The sequence below is a fragment of the Oncorhynchus masou genome, chromosome 19 (genome assembly GCF_036934945.1).
Source record: "Oncorhynchus masou masou isolate Uvic2021 chromosome 19, UVic_Omas_1.1, whole genome shotgun sequence".
In the NCBI taxonomy this organism is placed as follows: Eukaryota; Metazoa; Chordata; class Actinopteri; order Salmoniformes; family Salmonidae; genus Oncorhynchus; species Oncorhynchus masou.
Genome location: NC_088230.1, coordinates 24,576,284 through 24,601,775, shown reverse-complemented (window position 1 = coordinate 24,601,775; position 25,492 = coordinate 24,576,284). Strand labels below are relative to the sequence as shown.

Sequence of the window (25,492 nt, the reverse complement as noted above, 5' to 3'; positions counted from 1 at the left end):
TTTGAGTCAATTGGAAGTCAATTGGAGGTGTACCTGTGGATGTATTTCAAATCAGTGCCTTTTTGCTTGACATCATGGGAAATTCAAAGGAAATCAGCCAGGACCTGAATAGACCTCCACAAGTCTGGTTCATCCTTGGGAGCAATTTCCAAATGCCTGAAGGTACCACGTTCCTGTACAAACAATAGTATGCAAGTATAAAAACCATGGGACCACGCAGGCATCATACCGCTCAGGAAGGAAACACATTCTGTCTCCTATTGATGAACGCACTTTGGTGCGAAAAGTGCAAATCAATCCCAGAACAACAGCAAAGGACATTGTGAAGATGCTGGAGGAAACAGGTACAAAAGTATCTATATCCACAGTAAAACGAGTCCTATATCGACATAACCTGAAAGACCGCTCAGCAATGAAGAAACCATTGCTCCAAAACCACCATAAAAAAGCCAGACTTGGTTTGCAACTGCACATGGGGACAAAGATCCTACTTTTTGGAGGAATGTCCTCTGTTCTGATGGCATCATGAGGGAGGAAAATGATGTGGATATATTAAAGTAATATCAGTCAGGAAGTTAAAGCTTGGTCGCAAATGGGTCTTCCAAATGGACAATGACCCCAAGCATACTTCAAAAGTTGTGGCAAAATGGCTTAAGGAGAACAAAGTCAAGGTATTGGAGTAGCCATCACAAAACTCAGGCCTCAATTCTATAGAAAATTTGTGGGCAGAACTGAAAAAGCGTGTGCTAACAAGGAGGCCTAGAAACCTGACTCAGTTACACCAGCTCTGTCAGGAGGAATGGGATAAAATTCACCCAACTTATTGTGGGAAGCTTGTGGAAGGCTACATGAAACATTTGACCCAAGTTAAACAATTTAAAGGCAATGCTACCAAATAGTAATTCAGTGTATGTAAACTTCTGACCTACTAGGAATGTGATGAAAGAAATAAAAGCTGAAATAAATCATTCTCTCTACTATTATTCTGACATTTCACATTCTTAAAATAAAGTGGTGATCCTAACTGACCTAAAACAGGGAATTTTTACTAGGATTAAATGTCAGGAATTGTGAAAAACCAAGTTTTTGGCTAAGGTGTATGTAAACTTCCGACTTCAACTGTACATGCAACTGTTCTGAGCAGTTATCCATCCAGCTTTCTCACTCTCTTTCTGTTTCTTCTTCACTGGTGACATGTTTTCTATTTGATAATAATCCTTGTCTTTGCATGCTGGGCGGTTCCTGTCACGGAGGACCAGTCAGTGACTTCGATGCTAAATTACTTATCAACATCTAACAGCACTCTGTTCTCTCCTCCTGAGGCAAGTCTATGGTTGTATCCCAATTGGCATCCTATAGTGTTCACTACTTTTGATAGTGCACTAAATAGTGACCACAACAAAGTGGCTTTCTTCTGCTTTGCAGTGAGCTCACTTGTTTTGTGAAAGTCAGCATAGAGCAATCAGCATAGCGCTCGAGCCATGCTTTGGCCCTGTCAAAAAACCTGCACTCTGCAGTTTCTTCTTCCTGTGTGAAGACTGAGGAGCGCAGCATAGGCAAGCAGGCAGACAAAGGGGATGGATTGTGGTAGGAACCCCGCCGGCCAGTCCGAAGCAACAATACAACAGGCTATAAATAGAAATTAATCTTTTTTGGGGGCAACCAGTTTCCACTTGGCAGAGTTGAAACCGGTTGATGCACAAGGGTTTCTTCTTCCAAGAACCAGCTTGAAGCTTCCATGGAGCCAGCTGAGTATTCAACAGGCATAGCAGTTGCATACATCATGCAGGCAGATGCACAGCTGTATGCCTCTGTTCTGTTACATACTGTATGTATGCTCTCTCTCATACACCTACAGTAACCATGATCTGGTTGAGCCATGGCAGATGGTTTGTAATGGAGTTGATGAAGCAGAGAGAGTTCTGTGTGGATGTGACTGTAACACTTGTGGTCTGTGTTGAATTTGTGGAGAGAAACAAGGCAACATGGCGGGCCAACCCTGTGACTCAGGCTCTGGAGAGTGTCTACGTCCCAAATAGCACCTTATTCCCTACATAGTGGTCAAAAGGTGTGCACTATGTAGGGAATAGGGTGTCATTTGGGAAACAGATGGTGTGTATGAAGTAGTGGTGCCTGTCTGCCTGGTGAGTCATGACATGCTGGAGTCATCAGCAGCTCTGCAGTGGTGACATCATGGCTGCTGTGGCTGAACGTAGAGAGCTAACAAAGTCACTCTCACTGGCACAGTGTCAGTGGAACGATAGACAGTGGAAGTTTATGGTGGGTGTCATGTGTGTATGTGATGGTTAGTGAGAGCTGAAAATGAGTCAGTCATTCCAGTGAGGTTGTTCCATGCGAAGACCTCCCATATTTCCCCCCCGTTTTCTTTCCTTGTGTCTTTTTCATGGTCTCATTTTTTATTTTACCTTTATTTAACTAGGCAAGTCAGTTAAGACCAAATTCTTATTTTCAATGTCGGCCTAGGAACAGTAGGTTAACTGCCTTGTTCAGGGGCAGAACGACAGATTTGTACCTTGTCAGCTAATGACGAACCTAACTGAACACTGTTCTTCAGTATGCTTGGTTTTTCATAATTGCATCACTATGTCTTTAGGCCCTTAACGATGAGTATCAATTATCTGTTTTAATTAGTTACTTTCTCACACCCCTTTATTTCACACTCAATGAATAGCTGTGGTGTGAGCTTGGAACAATGTTTCTGAATTGTCAGAGTAACCCTCAAATGGTTGTTGTTTCACTGTGGTTGACTGTAAATCAGATTAGCCTGAGACACAGCAGGCTGGGCTGTGGTGGTAACTGCTAACCTATTTTAGCTGCGCTCCATTATGTTGGCTCATCTGTTGACTTTATACATCCACATTTTTTATTTTTTACCTTTTTTTAACTAGACAAGTCAGTTAAGAACAAATTCTTATTTACAATGACGTCGGTGTGCTGACGTTTAAAGCTTATCTCCTCCTAGTTGCATCGCTCTGTCGAGGTGCAGCGGTGTTAAAGAAACATGAGACGTCACTCTGTCTCTCTCTCTCTTTCTCTCTCTCTGCGGATGAAAGAGAAGAAAGAGGGAGTAGGAGAGGAGTTTAGCAGAGGCAGCTTAATGATCTCTGACTCATTCAACCTCTTTACTTTTCCTCAGTCTATCCATCTTATTTGGTGGAGGCAGGTCTGCTGGAGGAGCACACACACACACGCATATACACACGCATGCACACGCATACACACACACGAATATACACATACACACATACACACGCATACACACAAACACGCACACATGTGCAGGGCATGTGTGTTAGGGAACCTGGTTATTTATGCTGTGTGTCTCTGTTTTCTCTGCATTTGTCTGTTTGTTTGTTTGAAGTTAACATGGTTTAGAGTTTAGGGACGGTCTCTGTTGCTGCACTTAGATGACTGACTGTGATGAGGAGCAGCCCCCTCATCTGTGTGTGTGTGTGTGTGTGTGTGTGTGTGTGTGTGTGTGTGTGTGTGTGTGTGTGTGTGTGTGTGTGTGTGTGTGTGTGTGTGTGTGTGTGTGTGTGTGTGTGTGTGTGTGTGTGTGTGTGTGTGTGTGTGTGTGTGTGTGTGTGTGTGTGTGTGTGTGTGTGTGTGTGTGTCAGGGATTTCTGGATTTTTATAAAACTGTTGCCAGGCAAAATGACCCAAAAAATAAAATCCTATTGCCAAATAATGCTTTTTATTAATTAATGGAAATACCAGTCGAAGGAAATGAACTCAGCAAAAAAAGAAACGTACCTTTTTCAGGACCTGTCTTTCGAAGATAATTTGTAAAAATCCAAATAACTTCTTAGATCTTCATTGTAGAGGGTTTAAACCCTGTTTCCCATGCTTGTTCAATGAACCATAAGCAATGAATGACCACGCACCTGTGGAATTGTCATTAAGACTCTGTAGTGGGATCGATTTGGAGGTGGTGGGTCCGCCATGGTCTGGGGCGGTGTGTCACAGCATCATCGGACTGAGCTTGTTGTCCTTGCAGGCAATCTCAATGCTGTGCGTTACAGGGAAGACAACCTCCTCTCTCATGTGGTACCCTTCCTGCTGGCTCATCCTGACATGACCCTCCAGCATGACAATACCACCAGCCATACTGCTCTTTCTGTGCGTGATTTCCTGCAAGACAGGAATGTCAGTGTTCTGCCATGGCCAGTGAAGAGCCCGGATCTCAATCCCATTGAACACGTCTGGGACCTGTTGGATCGGAGGGTGAGGGCTAGGGCCATACCCCCCAGAAATGTCCGGGAACTTGCAGGTGCCTTGGTGGAAGAGTGGGGTAACATCTCACAGCTAGAACGGGCAATCTGGTGCAGTCCATGAGGAGGAGATGCAATGCAATACTTAATGCAGCTTGTGTCCTCACCAGATACTGACAGTAACTTTTGATTTTGTTTCCCCCCCCCCCTTTGTTCAGGTACACATTACTACATTTCTGTTAGTCACATGTGTGTGGAACTTGTTCCGTTTGTGTCTCAGTTGTTGAATCTTGTTATGTTCATACAAATATTTACACATGTTAAGTTTGCTGAAAATAAACACAGTTGCCAGTGAGAGGGCATTTCTGTTTTTGCTGAGTTTACATTTGACCGTCATGCTATAGGTTAATTTGCATAATTTAGTGGAATTACATTGGCCTGTGTATGTTTTTGTTAGTCATCATGTATCTGATTTATCCAACACAACTGTCACTCGTGCACAGCATACAGAGACTATTTTGAGCAGGATTTCTCCTGCAGCTCCTCAGCTGGTTGTTTTGGTGCATGATTAAAAATAGCTACTATTTTTATTTTCTCCGCTGGTAATTGAAGCGTGCTTCCCATTCACCATTCAAGTACAGGCAATAGGCTATCAGCACATCACACACCACTTTGTGAGCTGGAGGCAGTAAGCATTGTTGTTGTAAGGCATGTCTTACCTTGCTTCAAAGCAGCCAAATCATATGTGCATTTTTGTGGGACAGTTACATTTCAATAATAAAGTTGTTGTTTCTCAAAATCATTGTCATGTGGTTAATTATAAAATCTAAAAGTTAAAAGTCAACTAATGCGAGAACACCAGCCTCTGCGATATGGACACATTGATACACAGTGATCCATTGGCGGCTAAAGAAATGAGCAGATGGAACTCATAGCCTATAAACCAATGCAGCAGTACAAAGTGCTACCCAGAACCTAAAAGGGTTCTTCGGCTGTCCCCACAGGAGAACCCTTTGAAGAACCATTTTTGGTTCCAGGTAGAACCCTTTTGAGTTCCATATGAAACCCTTTACACAGAGGGTTCTACATGGAACCCAAAAGAGGTTGTTGGAAATATTTTTCTAATGGCATACTGTGAGGAACTTTAGTTTTATATACAATAATTTATATACAATAATTACAAATTTAATTTATATACAATAATTACAAATTATATACAATAATTTGCAAAGGATGTTAAAAAAAAACACTTTCGTACATTTCCGCAAAGTAGGCCAGGTACTCTATATGTGCTCAGGTGAGCATGCTCCCTCAACATTATCAGGACAGAGAAACCAGACACATGCCCATTGCCCACATGGAGCACTCCACACAAAAGACAATGAAAGAAATGACAAATCTCATAAATTATGTTTAAACCAAAACTTGTTTCTCACAAGTGTAGCAGGTTTGTAACGGCAGATCTCTGAAGAGGAGTAAGGATCGGACCAAGATGCAGCGTGGTAAGTGTTGATTACTATGTCTTTACATGATGATTACTTTAATAAATAAACTGAACACTATACAATACAAAACAATAAATGTGAACGTGAACGAAACCGAAACAGTACCGTGTGGCAACAAACACACACACATGGAAACAAACATCCACAAACCAACAGTGAAACCCAGGCTACCTAAGTATAATTCTTAATCAGACAACTAACGACACCTGCCTCTGATTGAGAACCATACTAGGCCGAAACAGAAACCAAACATAGCAAAACAAACATAGACTGCCCACCCCAACTCACACTGTGACCATACTAAATAAAGACAAAACAAAGGAAATAAAGGTCAGAACGTGACAGTACCCTCCCCAAAGGTGCGGACTCCGGCCGCAAAACCTGAACTGGGTGGGTGTCTGTCCACGGTGGCGGCTCTGGCGTGGGACGTTGACCCGACTCCACCATAGTTTTGGTGCGCCTCTTAGCCCGCCTCCGTGGCCTCTTTAGAGCGGTGACCCTCGCCGCCGATCTTGGACTGGGGACCCACACCACGGGTCCAGAATGGACAGGAGGCTCCGGCAGCGCCAGACAGGCGGGAGACTCCGGCAGCTCCGGAGTGAAGGGCGGCTCCGGCAGCTCTTGGCTGGTTGACGGCTCTGGCAGCTCCTGGCTGACTGACGGCTCTGGCAGGTCCTGGCTGACTGACGGCTCTGGCAGGTCCTGGCTGACTGACGGCTCTTGCAGGTTCTGGCTGGCGGCTCTGGCGGCTCCTGGCTGACTGATGGCTCTGGCGGCTCCTGGCTGACTGACGGCTCTGGCAGCTCCTGGCTGACTGACTGCTCAGGACAGACTGGCGGTTCTGATGGCTCAGGACAGACGGGAGACTCGAGCAGCTCAGGACAGACTGGCGGTTCTGACAGCTCAGGACAGACGGGAGACTCTGACAGCTCAGGACAGATGGGAGACTCTGGCGGCTCAGGACATATGGGAGACTCTAGCGGCTCAGGACAGACGGGAGACTCTGGCGGCTCAGGACAGATGGGAGACTCTGGCGGCTCAGGACAGACGGGAGACTCTAGCGGCTCAGGACAGACGGGAGACTCTGGCGGCTCAGGACATATGGGAGACTCTAGCGGCTCAGGACAGACGGGAGACTCTGGCGGCTCAGGACAGATGGGAGACTCTGGCGGCTCAGGACAGACGGGAGACTCTGGCGGCTCAGGACAGACGGGAGACTCTGGCGGCTCAGGACAGACGGGGGACTCTGGCAGCTCAGGACAGACGGGAGACTCTGGCGGCTCAGGACAGACGGGAGACTCTGGCGGCGCTGGAGAGAAGGAAGGCTCTGGTAGCGCTGGACAGGCGGGAGCACCTGTATGCAGAAGACTGAGAGACAGCCTGGTGCGGGGGGCTGCCACCGGAGGGCTGGTGCGTGGAGGTGGCACTGGATAGACCGGACCGTGCAGGCGTACTGGAGCTCTTGAGCACCGAGCCTGCCCAACCTTACCTGGTTGAATGCTCCCGGTAGCCAGGCCAGTGCGGCGAGGTGGAATAGCCCGCACTGGGCTGTGCTGGCGAATCCGGGGACACCATGCGTAAGGCTGGTGCCATGTACGCCGGCCCGAGGAGACGCACTGGAGACCAGATGCGTAAAGCCGGCTTCATGGCACCTGGCTCGATGCCCACTCTAGCCCGGCCTATACAAGGAGCTGGAATGTACCACACCGGGCTATGCACACGCACTGGGGAGCCTGTGCGCTCCACCACATAACACGGTGCCTGCCCGGTCCCTCTCTCTCTCCGGTAAGCACAGGAAGTTGGCGCAGGTTTCCTACCTGGCTTCGCCACACTCCCAAGAAATTTTTGGGGCTGCCTCTCGGGCTTCCAGCCGCTCGGCCGTGCTAGCTCCTCATAATGCCGCCTCTCTGCTTTTGCTGCCTCCAGCTCTGCTTTGGGGCAGCGATATTCCCATGGCTGTTCCCAGGGTCCTTTGCCGTCCAAAATCTCCTCCCAAGTCCATTTCTCCAAATATCGCTGCCTCTCCTGCTGCTGCTGCTGCTGTCCTTTACCACAATGCTTGGTCCTTGGTTAGTGGGTGTTTATGTAACGGCAGATCTCCTCTTCGTCTGAAGAGGAGTAAGGATCGGACCAAGATCCAGCGTGGTAAGTGCTCATGATGATTACTTTAATAAATAAACTGAACACTATACCGTGTGCCGTTAAACACTCACACGGAAACAAACACCCACAAACCAACAGTGAAACTCAGGCTACCTAAGTATGATGCTCAATCAGAGACAACTAACGACACCTGCCTCTGATTGAGAACCATACAAGGCCGAAACAGAAACCAAATATAGAAAAACAAACATATACTGCCCACCCCAACTCACGCCCTGACCATACTAAATAAAGACAAAACAAAGGAAATAAAGGTCAGAACGTGACAAGGTTGGGAACTCTGCAAATAACGTTTCCACTCTGAGAATGGTAAATGACTGTAATTAATACATGCATTAACATAAATTAATGTAACCAAATGACGTGGATTAACACTACATTTACTACAGCTGGCATATGTAATGGGTATTTTTTATTTTTTTAATAGATCAAAGGGCATACAATTCACATAATGAAACAATGAATGCGCAAGAATTGGCGGGAGACAGCTGAGCCATTCTGGAGAGAGACTTGCCTATATCTTCACCACATACCCCTCCTGTCAATACTCAGGAGAAGACCCAGATGCAGACAGTTCCGAAGTAACAAAAACAGGAGGGCAGGCTAATGACAAGTCAAGGGCAGGCAGAGGTCAGTAGTCCAGAGCAGAGTCTGAAAGGTACAGTACGGCAGGCACGCTCTGAGTCAGGGCGGGCAGAGGTCAGTAATCCAGGGTGGTGTGACAAGGTACAGAACGGCAGGCAGAGTCAGGGTCAGAATGGTCAAAAACCAGGAAAGCTAGGAAACAGGAACTACAGGAACTAGAGACAGACAGAAGCACTTGCGATTTGACACAATCCACAGCTACCTTTTAAAGTAGCTTATGGTTCTCGATTCCTCTGTGGCCAAGTCAAGTATTAAAAATTATTTTATTGATTTATGTAAAGACAGGAGTAATTATGTAATTTTGGCAAGTGTATTTTTAGTTACTTCCCTATAGGAACCACCACTACACGTTTTCTCTCCTGTTCTATTGGTTTTCATATACATTTTATTTCGTCGTCCAGAAGCAAAAGGCACAGTGCTAGTCATATTAGCAACCTATGCTAGTTGTTGCATCTTTAGATTCCCCCTCTTTATAAGTTTCTAACAGGGAACCACTATCAGGTGCACTGTTTACAACGGTGTTATCCCAGGTGCACTGTTTACAACAGTGTTATCCCAGGTGCACTGTTTACAACGGTGTTATCCCAGGTGCACTGTTTACAACGGTGTTATCCCAGGTGCACTGTTTACAACGGTGTTATACCAGGTGCACTGTTTACAACGGTGTTATCCCAGGTGCACTGTTTACAATGGTGTTATCCCAGGTGCACTGTTTACAATGGTGTTATACCAGGTGCACTGTTTACAACGGTGTTATCCCAGGTGCACTGTTTACTACGGTGTTATCCCAGGTGCGCTGTTTACAACGGTGTTATCCCAGGTGCACTGTTTACAATGGTGTTATCCCAGGTGCACTGTTTACAACGATGTTATCCCAGGTGCGCTGTTTACAACGGTGTTATCCCAGGTGCGCTATTTACAACGGTGTTATCCCAGGTGCACTGTTTACAATGGTGTTATCCCAGGTGCACTGTTTACAATGGTGTTATCCCAGGTGCACTGTTTACAACGGTGTTATAATTATCCCAAGTGCACTGTTTACAACGGTGTTATCCCAGGTGCGCTGTTTACAACGGTGTTATCCCAGGTACACTGTTTACAACGGTGTTATAATTATCCCAGGTGCGCTGTTTACAACGGTGTTATCCCAGGTGCGCTGTTTACAACGGTGTTATCCCAGGTGCGCTGTTTACAACGGTGTTATAATTATCCCAGGTGCGCTGTTTACAACGGTGTTATCCCAGGTGCGCTGTTTACAACGGTGTTATAATTATCCCAAGTGCACTGTTTACAACGGTGTTATCCCAGGTGCGCTGTTTACAACGGTGTTATCCCAGGTACACTGTTTACAACGGTGTTATAATTATCCCAGGTGCGCTGTTTACAACGGTGTTATCCCAGGTGCGCTGTTTACAACGGTGTTATCCCAGGTGCGCTGTTTACAACGGTGTTATAATTATCCCAGGTGCGCTGTTTACAACGGTGTTATCCCAGGTGCGCTGTTTACAACGGTGTTATAATTATCCCAGGTGCGCTGTTTACAACGGTGTTATCCCAGGTGCACTGTTTACAACGGTGTTATAATTATCCCAGGTGTGCTGTTTACAACGGTGTTATCCCAGGTGCACTGTTTACAACGGTGTTATCCCAGGTGCACTGTTTACAACGGTGTTATAATTATCCCAAGTGCACTGTTTACAACGGTGTTATCCCAGGTGCGCTGTTTACAACGGTGTTATCCCAGGTGCACTGTTTACAACGGTGTTATCCCAGGTGCACTGTTTACAACGGTGTTATCCCAGGTGCACTGTTTACAACGGTGTTATAATTATTCCAGGTGCGCTGTTTACAACGGTGTTATCCCAGGTGCACTGTTTACAACAGTGTTATCCCAGGTGCACTGTTTACAACGGTGTTATCCCAGGTAAACTGTTTACAACGGTGTTATAATTATCCCAAGTGCACTGTTTACAACGGTGTTATCCCAGGTGCGCTGTTTACAACGGTGTTATCCCAGGTGCACTGTTTACAATGGTGTTATCCCAGGTGCACTGTTTACAACGGTGTTATCCCAGGTGCGCTGTTTACAACGGTGTTATCCCAGGTGCGCTGTTTACAACGGTGTTATCCCACGTGCGCTGTTTACAACGGTGTTATCCCAGGTGCGCTGTTTACAACGGTGTTATCCCAGGTGCGCTGTTTACAACGGTGTTATCCCAGGTGCGCTGTTTACAACGGTGTTATCCCAGGTGCGCTGTTTACAACGGTGTTATCCCAGGTGCGCTGTTTACAACGATGTTATCCCAGGTGCGCTGTTTACAACGGTGTTATCCCAGGTGCGCTGTTTACAACGGTGTTATCCCAGGTGCACTGTTTACAACGGTGTTATCCCAGGTGCGCTGTTTACAACGGTGTTATCCCAGGTGCGCTGTTTACAACGGTGTTATCCCAGGTGCACTGTTTACAACGGTGTTATCCCAGGTGCACTGTTTACAACGGTGTTATCCCAGGTGCACTGTTTACAACGGTGTTATCCCAGGTGCACTGTTTACAACGGTGTTATCCCAGGTGCACTGTTTACAATGGTGTTATCCCAGGTGCACTGTTTACAACGGTGTTGTCCCAGGTGCGCTGTTTACAACGGTGTTATCCAAGGTGCGCTGTTTACAACGGTGTTATCCCAGGTGCACTGTTTACAACGGTGTTATCCCAGGTGCACTGTTTACAACGGTGTTATCCCAGGTGCACTGTTTACAACGGTGTTATCCCAGGTGCACTGTTTACAATGGTGTTATCCCAGGTGCACTGTTTACAACGGTGTTGTCCCAGGTGCACTGTTTACAACGGTGTTATCCCAGGTGCACTGTTTACAACGGTGTTATCCCAAGTGCACTGTTTACAACGGTGTTATCCCAGGTGCGCTGTTTACAACGGTGTTATCCCAGGTGCACTGTTTACAACGGTGTTATCCCAGGTGCACTGTTTACAACGGTGTTATCCCAGGTGCACTGTTTACAACGGTGTTATAATTATCCCAGGTGCGCTGTTTACAACGGTGTTATCCCAGGTGCACTGTTTACAACAGTGTTATCCCAGGTGCACTGTTTACAACGGTGTTATCCCAGGTAAACTGTTTACAACGGTGTTATAATTATCCCAAGTGCACTGTTTACAACGGTGTTATCCCAGGTGCGCTGTTTACAACGGTGTTATCTCAGGTGCACTGTTTACAACGGTGTTATCCCAGGTGCACTGTTTACAACGGTGTTATCACAGGTGCGCTGTTTACAACGGTGTTATCCCAGGTGCGCTGTTTACAACGGTGTTATCCCAGGTGCGCTGTTTACAACGGTGTTATCCCAGGTGCGCTGTTTACAACGGTGTTATCCCAGGTGCGCTGTTTACAACGGTGTTATCCCAGGTGCGCTGTTTACAACGGTGTTATCCCAGGTGCGCTGTTTACAACGATGTTATCCCAGGTGCGCTGTTTACAACGGTGTTATCCCAGGTGCGCTGTTTACAACGGTGTTATCCCAGGTGCACTGTTTACAACGGTGTTATAATTATCCCAGGTGCGCTGTTTACAACGGTGTTATCCCAGGTGCACTGTTTACAAAGGTGTTATCCCAGGTGTGCTGTTTACAACGGTGTTATCCCAGGTGCGCTATTTACAACGGTGTTATCCCAGGTGCACTGTTTACAATGGTGTTATCCCAGGTGCACTGTTTACAATGGTGTTATCCCAGGTGCACTGTTTACAACGGTGTTATAATTATCCCAAGTGCACTGTTTACAACGGTGTTATCCCAGGTGCGCTGTTTACAACGGTGTTATCCCAGGTGCACTGTTTACAACGGTGTTATAATTATCCCAGGTGCGCTGTTTACAACGGTGTTATCCCAGGTGCACTGTTTACAACGGTGTTATCCCAGGTGTGCTGTTCAGAATGGTGTTTTCCCGCGAATTACACTTTGGCAAATGTTAACCCTCAATAATTGTGTGACCTCTCTGACTGATGGGGACACGTCACACTCTGGGTTGTTAGTTTATATGTATGAGAGGGAGGGCCCGTAGGCTTCAGGTGGCCATATTGCCTTACTAAACGCAATGTGCTTATTACAAGTGGAGTTGAGCTGACTTGAGCGTCACAGATTTTATTGGCCAATATGAAAATGCATTGACGCAGGAATCAGAGACCCCAGAGTCAATGAATGCTGCCTTTTCTTCATTGTTAAGGTTAGACTTACTGCTCCCCCTGTTGAGCGGTGTGACAGGTATGTTGTGAGAGGAGCTGAAAAAGCCTTGAAGTGGCACTCCAGTCTCCTTTTCACCCAATTTAACACCTTTCAACCTTACTTAAAGCTGTAATCCTTAATGGTGAAAGGGCCACTTCCGTTTGCGATATTACAACAGCAAAGAAGTTACTGCAAACAGCGACCACAGTTTTTTCCCCTCAGACATCATTGCACGTGCGATAGAAGAGCAATGTTTGTTCTCTATTGATCCTCTATTGTTCCTCAGCAAGGGGGAAGCCAATGACATCAGACCAACTCCTTGAACTCCCTACTCCTTGAAGTTGCAGTTGTGTCTAAAAAAATACTATTTTGCTCAAAAATATTTTTTTACTCTTTAGTGTGTGTACTTTACTGTATTTATACTTGGGATATCGCTTTTCAACAGTGAAAGTAAAAAGAATCGCTGGAGGACATCTGGACCAGGCCAACTAAAGGCTTCACACATAGATGGGCATATTATGGACTTGGGTGGAAGGTGACAATGGTCTGTTTCACTTGACCGTGCTGAGTTGGACACTCCTTTATGGAACATCTGTCGCTGGGATGCAAATTTGCCAAATCTCAACCCAGTCAAGATGGCCGCTGACACAAAGAACCTTTAATTCCCTCTGTATCAGGGGTTGAGACCCATTCGGAATGCTTTTGCTAGTGAACTCAAATTTAACTCAAGAGTCTGATTCAATAAAAGAAAAAGGTTTTGCAAAACATCAGAGCAAATCTCTGATATTAATGCTGCTTTCGGATGCTTCATGTTGCTAGCCATACACTTGATCTACAGTACAGCCTTCCTTCTCTGCAGGGCAGAGGGTGAAATTTGGAATGAATCTAGTGAATGTTATGGACATGCTGGTCAGTCCCATTAAACAGTGCCCAGACCTAGCATGGTGTAGTGTAGTGCTAGAGTAGGAGGAGCTCTCTGATGTTCTGTTAGCTTCCTCTGCTCCAGGCGGACCCCATGCTGTTCATACGCTTACATAAGCACCACTCCACTTGTTGGGGGTTTGGTTTGTTGACAATGGCGATGTCCTTTTAATTATAATGGATGGAGACAACTGTTTGGCTCTGGACATATGGCCACTCTGGGGCCAATATCTTTTAGCTACTAGCCACAGGCGTATAATGAACAGTCCCAGTGGGTTCACTAGCCTACTGTTATGCTGCTGCTGCTGCACCAGGGTTGTGTCAGGTCAAAGTGGAGTGGCCCATCTGAACTCTAAACTGATTTAGGGCATTGAGAGAGACAGGTGTTTCAGAGGGAGAGGAGGGAATAGGCATGTGTACTGTACCATAAAGGGGGGAACCCAAGTCACTGACCTATTCAGGACACACATGTACATGTCATAAACCAGATGAATGAGATCTGACTGAGGTTGACCCATCATCTAGTGATTGGGGAAACATGAAAGAGGAACCTGCATCGAGACTTCATCAGGGGGTTCATATCCAGTTCCTCATCCTTATTCATCATATAGTTTCTTTATTACCCAATGTTGGCGCCGATAATAACTCCTTTTATACACAAGAGAAAGAAATGTATATGCCTGCGTCACAAATGCTTCCCTGTTTCTTGTAATACGGCCTATATAGTACACTGCTTCGGACCAGGTTCCATAGGGCTCTGGTCAAAATGATTGCACTATTAAGGTAATAGGGTGCTATTTGGGATGCAAACCTATAAGAATGGCTATTTGGGTGATTGTCGGCAATAGGCTTCCATATAAACGTGCTGGCAGAGCTTGTGTGTCTAAGTGGGTGCAGTGTTGGCACAGAGTGGGCAGGGTGTTGGCACATAGTGGGCATGGTGTTGGCACAGAGTGGGCATGGTGTTGTCACGAAGTGGGCATGGTGTTGGCACAGAATGGGCAGGGTGTTGGCACAGAGTGGGCATGGTGTTGGCACAGAGTGGGCATGGTGTTGGCACAGAGTGGGCATGGTGTTGGCCACGTGGCAGTGCTTCAGCCTGGGCTGGGATAGTAGGTCTATGAGGTTGGGTTTTAACTCCCACAGTTGGCCGATCTGGACAGGGAAAGGAAATTAAGAGCACTTTTTCTTCTTTTAAATGCACCCCACCCCCTGCTGTCATGAAATTAAGGCTGGAACCTCTCATGTACAATACATCTGTGACAGTAATTTACCAGCTGACATCTAAGCTTTATTTTCATTTCTGCTATGAAATCATTCTCATTTCGTTAGTTCTCCATTACATGGAATTTCATTCAGTCTCACTCTCTGTTTGTAGTCACTCTGGAAGTTGTCAACACAGCGATACTGCAACATAAGCAAAAATACTACTGTACTGCGCTGTGGTACTGCATCTCTTTGAGGTATTCATACATTATCTGTTGATTGATCCTAATGGAAACCACCCACTAAGCAATGCGAAAAGCCTTGAGAAATGTGAGGCTAAAGATCCTTTGAGCCAAATCAGATCAAACCATTCTGAATAACATACTTATCTCTAGTGACTACTGCATGCTCAGGTGCAAAAGAGAGCAAGTGGAGCATTGGCTGTGGGTTGGCAAAATATCTTCATGTACCATCTTTTTCAGGGTGTTAACAGAGTGTTGGTCAGAAATGAAAATGAATGTGGGAACATTCAGAGTAATCCTATTAGAGTAACCGTGTTCCATATAGACCGAGTTAACCAATTGGCATTGCTGGTTCAGTAGACACTGCCTACCACACCAACTGATGATAGAACAGGCTTCTCCAGTCAACAGAACAGTAATGACGAGGACAGTTCCTGTTCAGTTCTGCACCAGTTCACACCATTGATCATGTATACACTTAGTGTACAAATTAGAAACACCTTCCTAGGGCTGACCCCATTTAGTCAACTGCTCGATTGTTTGGTCGATAGGTTGTTGGTCGACCAAGATTTTTTTTAATCGAGCAATCGCAAATATATATACAGTACCAGGCAAAAGTTTGAACACCTACTCATTCAAGGGTTTTTCTTTATTTTTACTATTTTCTACATTGTAGAATAATAGTGAAGACATCAAAACTATAGAATAACACATATGGAATAATTTAGTAACCAAAATTGTTAAACAAATCAAAATATATTTTATACTTGAGATTCTTCAAAGTAGCCACCCTTTGCCTTGATGACAGCTTAAAACACTCTTGGCAATCTCTCAACCAGCTTCACCTGGAATGCTTTTTCAAAGTCTTGAAGGAGTTCCCACATATGCTGAGTACTTTTTGGCTGCTTTCCCTTCACTCTGGTGTCCAACTCATCCCAAACCATCTCAATTGGGTTGAGGTCGAGTGATTGTGGAGGCCAAGGAATCTGATGCCGCACTCCATCACTCTCCTCGGTCAAATAGCCCTTACACAGCCTGGAGTTGTGTTTTGGGTCATTGTCCTGTTGAAAAACAAATGATAGTCCCGCTAAGCGCAAACCAGCTGTAGTAGCAGTCTGTGCCTTGAATTCAAAATAAATCACTAACAGTTTCACCATCAAAACTCCCCCACAACATTACACATCCTCCTCCATGCTTTATGGTGGGAAGTGGGAACCACACATGCGGAGATCATCCGTTTACCTACTCTGCTTCTCAAAGACATGGCGGTTGGATCCAAAAATCCCAAATCTGGACTCATCAGACCGGGGACAGATTTCCACCAGTCTAATGTCTATTGCTCATGTTTTTCTTGGCCCAAGCAAGTCTCTTCTTCTTATTGGTGTCCTTTAGTAGTGGTTTCTTTGCAGCAATTTGACCATGAAGGCCTGATTTTGTCCTATATTTATATATATATTTTCATCCCAGCCCCCGTCCCCACAGGAGGCCTTTTGTAGGCCATCATTGTAAATAAACATTTGTTGTTAACTAACTTGCCTAATTAAATAAATGTTAAATAAAAATAATGTATACAATAATTCATGGTCTCCTCTGAACAGTTGATGTTGATATGTGTCTGTTACTTGAAATCTGTGAAGCATTTATTTGGGCTGCGATTTCTGAGGCTAGTAACTCTAATGAACTTATCCTCCGCAGCAGAAGTGACTCTGGGTCTTCCTTTCATGTGGCGGTCCTCATGAGAGCCAGTTTCATCATAGCACTTGATGGTTTTTCCAAATGCACTTTGTCACATTCGTCGAATGCAACAGGTGTAGACCTTACAGTGAAATGCTTTACAAGCCCTTAACCAACAATGCAGTTTCAAGAAAAATAAGTGTTAAGTAAATATAGTTAAATTAAATAAAAATAACAAATAACAAATAATTAAAGAGCAGCAGTAAAATAATACTAGTGAGGCTATAAACAGGGGGTACTGGTACAGAGTCAATGTGCGGGGGCACAGGTGCAGCAATCATGTTGTAGCTGCGGCGTCTCCAATCCACTCTGAACATGGGCCTGTATTGTCTAGCTGGCTGCCAGTACAGGGGGTTCACTGTCTGTACCCAGGGATAACTAATGACTGGCGCAATGGGCCACCATGGTAATATACACACACACTCCCTCTCTCTATCTCTGTCTATCCTTGATTTCATTGGGATACGATCACATATGCCACTGTATTTATGTGTGGGAATACTTGGGAACAGATTTTCTCAATTACAATCACTTTGAGCTGATCACTGAAGGTGATTTTTATATCCCTCTCGCTTTCTCTCTCTCTACTCACTCTCTCACGCTCTCACTCTCTCTCGCTCTCTTTCTACTCACTCTCTCTTGCTCTCACTCTCTCTCTCTCTAACTCTGTCGAGGGCCAGCAGGCGTCCTGAAGCCACCCAGTGTCCCTTGCACACACACACATACACACACATACACGGCTCACACACTTATCCCTTTCTCTCAAGTCTAGTCATATACTCCTGTATCATTTTCCCTCTATAGTTGACACTCCCCAGACCTGAAAAGCTCTCCTGGCCAGCAGCAAAATGGCTGATAGTACTCTGTGTGTTGAGGAATGTCAGTAACCTAGCAACGGGTCTGAAGTGACAGATCACTCTGTTGGCCTGTGACGGGCGGCTGTGCATCAGGGATGGCTGGCTATTACAGTGCTCTGCTGCTGCTGGTGGTGGTGTTGGAGCTGGTGATGGTGTTGGTAAGACTTAATGCTGCTATAGTCAGGCTATATCTGGGCCATTCATTCATCCTGATATGAAGTATGCATGTGATGTAGCAGGTCATAGACCATGGCTCCCCATTAGCCGGCCCGTGGCTGATTTTACCCACCTCTTGTTGTTAGACATAAAAATCACCAGGAAATCACCTCAAAGTGATTGTAATTGAGAAAATCTGTTTACAAGTATTCCCACACATAAATACAGTGGAATATGTTATCGTATCCCAATGAAATCAACATTTAAAATTATTCTGTTTTTGTTAAATATTATATCTGTTTGGGCTACTTGCGGTCAATTTGCAGTCTACAAATTATTTATAACTATGTTCCGGCCCCCTGAACATCCGCTCAGAAAAAGAATCTGTCGTCCTACATATGGAAGCAGTGAATGGAAGTAGTTAGTTCCTGTTTTCACTGTCTGACTGTGGGGTTTCTATTCTCTAACCATAGCGTTAAGCTAAAACTCTGCACTCTCACCCTCGCCTATAGTCAAAACGTTATTCTCTGCAGCAGAGTAATTGGAAACTTTACACTTGGAAGCCCACATGATGGTTAACCGCATCCTGCTCAAGCAAACTTGTAAAGTTGTGATGCTGCTGTGAGATAGCCTTCACGCTGTTTGTGTTTCTGTGTTAACCACCAAGGTAGCTTGCTAGCTTATGGGGGGCAGAGTGTTGCACTTACCTTCAACAACATGTGCCGTAGTGATGGAAAGTTCTGCTCTTTTTTTACTGACTCAGATCTTTTCGACTTGTTCAGTCAAAATAACAATAATTTCGACTCATTTCGTTCATTTGAGTCAGTAATGCCAGAGCACGCAGGACCCGATACCAGCAAACGATGAACTGAAAAGTTTTTAGCTAGACTGGATACAGCTTTTGGCAGAATTTACTTTTCGTAGCAGGTTAGGAGAACTTATGCAGTAGGATAAATATGTTAAGGTTAGGAAAATGGTTAAGGTTAGGGTAAGGTTTAGCTAAAATACAAATCAAGGGGCCTCCAGAGCTGGGCATAATAAAAGTAAATAAAAGTAATAATATTTTTCTTATATATACACTGAACAAAAATATAAATGCAACTTGTAAAGAGATGGTCCAATGTTTTAGGTGCTGAAATAAAAGATCCCAGAAATGTTCCATACGCACAAAAAGCTTCTTGCTCTCAAATGTTGTGCACACATTTGTTTATATCATTGTTAGTGAGCAGTTCTCTTTTGCCAAGATAATCCATCCACTTGACAAGAAGCTGATTAAACAGCATGATCATTACACAAGTGCTCCTTGTGCTGGGGATAATAAAAGGCCACTAAAATGTGCAGTTTTGTCACACAACACAATGCCACAGATGTGTCAAGTTTTGTGGGAGTGTGCCATTGGAATGCTGACTGCAGGAATTTCCACCAGACCTTTTGCCAGATAATTGAATGTGAATTTATTTACCATAAGCCGCCCCCATCATCGTTTAGAAAAATTTAGCAGTTCATCCAACCTGCCTCACAACCGCAGACCACGTGTAACAACGCCAGCCCAGGACCTCCACATCCAGCTTCTTCACCTGTGGGATTGTCTGAGACCAGCCACCCGGACAGCTGAAGAAACTGTGGGATTGTCTGAGACCAGCCACCCGGACAGCTGAAGAAACTGTGGCTTTGCACAAGCGAAGAATTTCCGTCTCAGAAAAGTCCATCTGCGTGCCAATGTCATCACCAGGGTCTTGACCTGACTGCAGTTTGGCGTCGTAATCGACTTCATTGGGCAAATGCTCACCTTTGATGACCACTGGCAGGCTGGAGAAGTGTGCACTTCACGGATTAATCCCAGTTTCAACTGTACCGGGCAGATGGCAGTCAGTGTGTATGGTGTCGTGTGGGCGTGCAGTTTGCTGAGGTCAACGTTGTGAACAGAGTGGCCCATGGTGGCGTAGGCGTTATGGTATGGACAAGAATAAGCTACGGACAACAAACACAATTGCATTTTATCGATGGCAATTTGAAGATCCTGAGGCACATTGTTGTGCCATTCATATGCCTCCATCACCTCATGTTTCTTCTTCCTGGAAGCTGAACATGTCCCAGTTCTTCCATGGCCTGCATACTGTACTCACCAGACGTGTCACCCATTGAGCATGTTTGGGATGCTCTGGATTGACGTGTACGACAGTGTGTTCCAGTTCCTGCCAAAGTCCAGCAACTTCACACAGCCATTGAAGAGGAGTGGGACAACACTCTACAGGCCACAATCAACAGCATGATCAACTCTATGCGAAGGAGATGGGTCGCACTGCATGAGGAAAATGGTGGTCACACCAGATAATGACTGGTTTCCTGATCCACACCCCTACGTTTTTTTAAGGTAAAGTATCTGTGACCAACAGATGCATATCTGTATTTCCAGTCATGTGAAATTCATAGATTAGGGCCTATTGAATTTATTTCATTTTACTGATTTCCTCATATGAACTGTACCTCAGTAAAATCTTTGAAATTGTTGCATGTTGCGTTTATATTTTTGTTCCGTATACATAATTTATCTGCTGGAGGCAACCCCATGCTCTTCTCAAGGCCACTGACATTGGAAGGGATCTTAGATGGGACGGCAGTGGATAACAGCCGTTTTACAGGCTCCTGACCAATTTTGTGTTTTCTACACTGATCTTAACTTGTTTGTACATAATGTCTCCGCCATAATTTCCTATGACTGAAAACAGCTTCTGGACATCAGAACAGTGATCACTATCCTCGATTTGGATGACAGTTTCTACTTCAATGAGTCGGCAGCTCTGGATGTTCAGCTTAGTCCGGACTAGGCCCTAATTCTCCGGGATTCGATTTGAGGAAGCGACGGCACAAGAGAGGCAGACAAGCCGGCATCCTGACGAACAAATAAAACGCCTCTTCCCTCTGTTCTATTGGCAGTCACTAGAGAACAAACTGAATCTTATCAACGGGACATGAAAAACTGCAATATTCTATGTTTCTCGTAGTTGTGGCTGTACAAGGACATGGATAATATACATCTTGCTGGGTTTTCCATACATCGAAGGGGGTAGGAGTGTGTCTGTTTATGAACAAAAGCTGGTATGCGATCTCTACTGTTAAGGTTGTCTTTCGTTTTTTAATACCTCATGATGAGCTGCAGACCATACTATTTACCAAGTTTTCATCTATGTTTTTTGTAGCTGTCTATTTATCACCACAAATCAATGCTCTATACTCCACACACAGAATCGCATACAACGCTCTCCCTCACCCTCCATTTGGCAAATCTGACCATAACTCTATCTTCCGTCATTCCTGCTTACAAGTAAAAATTCAAAATAGAAGTACCAGTGATGCGCTCGAGTGGTCCAATGAAGCGGATTCTAAGATATCGCTGCCTGCACCCGCTTGCCCGACTAGCATCACCACACTGGATGGTTCCGACCTTGAATATGTGGACACCTATAAGTACCTAGGTGTCTGGCTAGACTGCAAACTCTCCTTCCAGACCCATATCAAACATCTCCAATCGAAAATCAAATCAAGAGTCGGCTTTCTATTCCGTAACAAAGCCTCCTTCACTCACGCTGCCAAGCTTACCCTAGTAAAACTGACTATCCTACCGATCCTCGACTTCGGCGATGTCATCTACAAAATTGCTTCCAACACTCTTCTCAGCAAACTGGATGCAGTTTATCACAGTGCCATCCGTTTTGTCACTAAAGCACCTTATACTACCCACTACTGCGACTTGTATGCTCTAGTCGGCTGGCCCTCGCTACATATTCGTCACAAGACCCACTGGCTCCAGGTCATCTACAAGGCCATGCTAGGTAAAGCTCCGCCTTATCTCAGTTCACTGGTCACGATGGCAACACCCATCCGTAGCACACGCTCCAGCAGGTGTATCTCACTGATCATCCCTAAAGCCAACACCTCATTCGGCCACCTTTCGTTCCAGTACTCTGCTGCCTGTGACTGGAACGAATTGCAAAAATCGCTGAAGTTGGAGACCTTTATCTCCCTCACCAACTTCAAACATCAGCTATCTGAGCAGCTAACCGATCGCTGCAGCTGTACATAATCTATTGGTAAATAGCCCACCCATTTTCACCTACCTCATCCCCACAGTTTTTATTTATTTACTTTTCTGCTCTTTTGCACACCAATATCTCTACCTGTACATGATCATCTGATCATTTATCACTCCAGTGTTAATCTGCAATATTGTAATTATTCGCCTACCTCCTCATGCCTTTTGCACACATTGTATAGAGACTCTCCTTTTTTTTGTCTACTGTGTTATTGACTTGTTAATTGTTTACTCCATGTGTAACTCTGTGTTGTCTGTTCACACTGCTATGCTTTATCTTGGCCAGGTCGCAGTTGTAAATGAGAACTTGTTCTCAACTAGCCTACCTGGTTAAATAAAGGTGAAATAAATAAATATAGGACTGTTTCACTAGCACAGACTGGAATATGTTCCTGGTTAACATTTAGGAGTTTACCACATGAGTCACCGGCTTAATAAGTGCATTGACAACATCATCCCCACACTGTACGTACATATCCCAAACAAAAGCTCTGGCGCTCGTCGGTTGTGGCAGGGCTTGCAAACTATCATAGATTATAAAGGGAAACCAAGCCACAAGCTGTCCGGTGAGGCAAGCCTGCCAAATGAACTAAATGCCCTCTACGCCCGCTTCGAGGCAAGCAACACTGAACCATGCATGAGAGCACCAGCTGTTCCAGAGACTGTGCAATTTCGCTCTCCGTAGCCAATGTGAGTACGACCATTATACAGGTTAACATTCACAAGGACACAGGACCAGATGGATTACCAGGACATGTACTCAGAGCATTCGCTGACCAGCTGGCGAGTGTCTTCACTGACATTTTCAACCTCTCCCTGACCCAGTCTGTAATACCAACGTTTCTCAAGCAGACCACCTTAATCCCTGTGCCCAATAATGTCAAGATAACCTGTCTAAATGACTATCGCCCCATAGCATTCACATCTGTAGCCATGAAAGGCTGGTCAGTGCTCACATCAACACCATCATCCGAGACACAGTGAACCCCTACAATTTGCATACCGCCCCAACAGATCCACAGAGGACTCAATCTCTATTGCACTCCACACTGCCCTCTCCCACCTGGAAAAGAAGACCACCTTCATGAGAATGCTGTTCATTGACAACAGCTCAATATTCAACACCATAGTACCCTCTAAGCTCATCACTAAGCTCAGGACCCTGGGACTGAACAACTTCCTTGACAACTGGATCCTGGACTTCCTGACGGGCCGTCCCCAGGTGGAGAGAGTAGGCAACCACACATCCGCCATGCTGACCCTCAACACGGGGGCCCCTCAGGGGTGTGTGCTTAGTCCCCTCCTGTACTCCCTATTCACCCACGACTGCATGGCCGCACATGACTCCAACACCATCAAGGTTGTCGACGACATAACGGTGGTAGGCCTGATCACCGACGACGATGATGCAGCCTATAGGGAGGAGATCAGTGACCTGGCATTGTGATGCCAGGCCAAAAACTATCTCTCAACATCAGCAAGATGAAGGATCTGATCATGGATCACAGGTAACAGAGGGCCTAGCATGCCCCGATCCACATCGACGGGGCTGTAATGGAGTGGGTCGAGAGCTTCAAATTCCTTGGTGTCCACATCACTAAGGAATTAACATGGTCCACACACACCAACTTTGTCGTGAAGAGGACACGACAACACCTCTCCCCTCTCAGGAGGTTGAAAAGATTTGGTATGGGCCCTCAGATCCTCAAAAAGTTCTAAAGCTGCACCATTGAGAGTCTCTTGAATGACTACAACACCTCTTGGTATGGCAACTGCCTGGCATCCGACTGCAAGACGGTACAGAGGGTAGAGCGTATGGCCCAGTACATCACTGGAGCTGAGCTCCCTGCCATCTAGGACTTCTATACCAGGCGGTGTCAGAGGAAGGCCCCAAAAATGACTCCAGCCACCAAAGTCATAGACTGTTCTGTCTGCTACCACACGGCAAATGGTACCAATGCACCAAGTTTGGAACCAACAGGACCCTGAACCCCCAAGCCATAAGACCAAATAACCAAATAGCTGCCCGGACTATCTGCATTGACCATTTTTGCTCTAACTCTTATGACTCATCACATATGCTGCTGCTACTTATTATTATTATCTATGCTGTTGTCTAGCCACTTTACCCCAACATATACAGTATGTACATATCTACCTCCATTACCTCGTACCCCTGCACATTGACGCGGTACTGGTACCCCGTATGTATATACAGTTGAAGTCAGAAGTTTACATACACCTCAGCCAAATACATTTAAACTCAGTTTTTCAAAATTCCTGACATTTAATCAGAGTAAAAATTATTTATTTCAGCTTCTATTTCTTTCATCACATTTCCAGTGGGTCAGAAGTTTACATACACTCAATTTGCATTGCCTTTAAATTATTTAACTTGAGTCAAACGTTTCAGGTAGCCTTCCACAAGCTTCCCACAATAAGTTGGGTGAATTTTGACCCATTCCTCCTGACAGAGCTGGTGTAACTGAGTCATGTTGGTAAGCCTCCTTGTTAGCACATGCTTTTTCAGTTCTGCCCACACATTTTCTATAGGATTGAGGTCAGGGCTTTTTGAAGGCCACTCCAATACCTTGACTTTGTTGTCCTTAAGCCATTTTGCCACAACTTTTGAAGTATGCTTGGGGTCATTGTCCATTTGGAAGACCCATTTGCGACCAAGCTTTAACTTCCTGACTGATGTCTTGAGATGCTGCTTCAATATATCCACATAATTTCCCTGCCTCATGATGCCATCTATTTTGAGAAGTACACCAGTCCCTCCTGCAGCAAAGCACCCCCAAAACATGATGCTGCCAACCCTGTGCTTCATGGCTGGGATAGTGTTCTTCGGCTTGCAAGCCTCCCCCTTTTTCCTCCGAACATAACGATGGTCGTTATGGCCAAACAGTTTTTGTTTCATCAGACCAGAGGACATTTCTCCAAAAAGTATGATCTTTGTCCCCATGTGCAGTTGCAAACCATAGTGTGGCTTTTTTATGGCGATTTTGGAGCAGTGGCTTCTTCCTTGCTGAGCAGCCTTTCAGGTTATGTCGATATAGGACTTGTTTTACTGTGGATATAGATACTTTTGTACCTGTTTCCTCCAGCATCTTCACAAGGTCCTTTGCTGTTGTCTGGGATTGATTTGTACTTTTTGCACCAAAGTACGTTCATCTCTAGGATACAGAACGCGTCTCCTTCCTTAGTGGTATGACGCCTGCGTGGTCCCATGGTGTTTATACTTGCATACTATTGTTTGTACAGATGAACATGGTTCCTTCAGGCATTTGGAAATTGCTCCCAAGGATGAACCAGATTTGTGGAGGTTTACAATTTTTTTTCTGAGGTCTTGGCTGATTTCCTTTGATTTTCCCATGATGTCAAGCAAAGAGGCACTGATTTGAAAGGTAGGCCTTGAAATACATCCACAGGTACACCTCCAATTGACTCAAATGATGTCAATTACCCTATCAGAAGCTTCTAAATCTATGACATCATTTTCT

The 25,492-nt window shown here is 45.2% G+C and overlaps 1 protein-coding gene across 3 annotated transcripts in view; it reads left to right on the top strand.

The window, feature by feature from the left end:
- LOC135506048 (tyrosine-protein kinase Fyn) overlaps nt 1–25,492 on the top strand; it is a 91,652-nt gene that overhangs the window by 14,632 nt on the left and 51,528 nt on the right. The window lies entirely within an intron of this gene.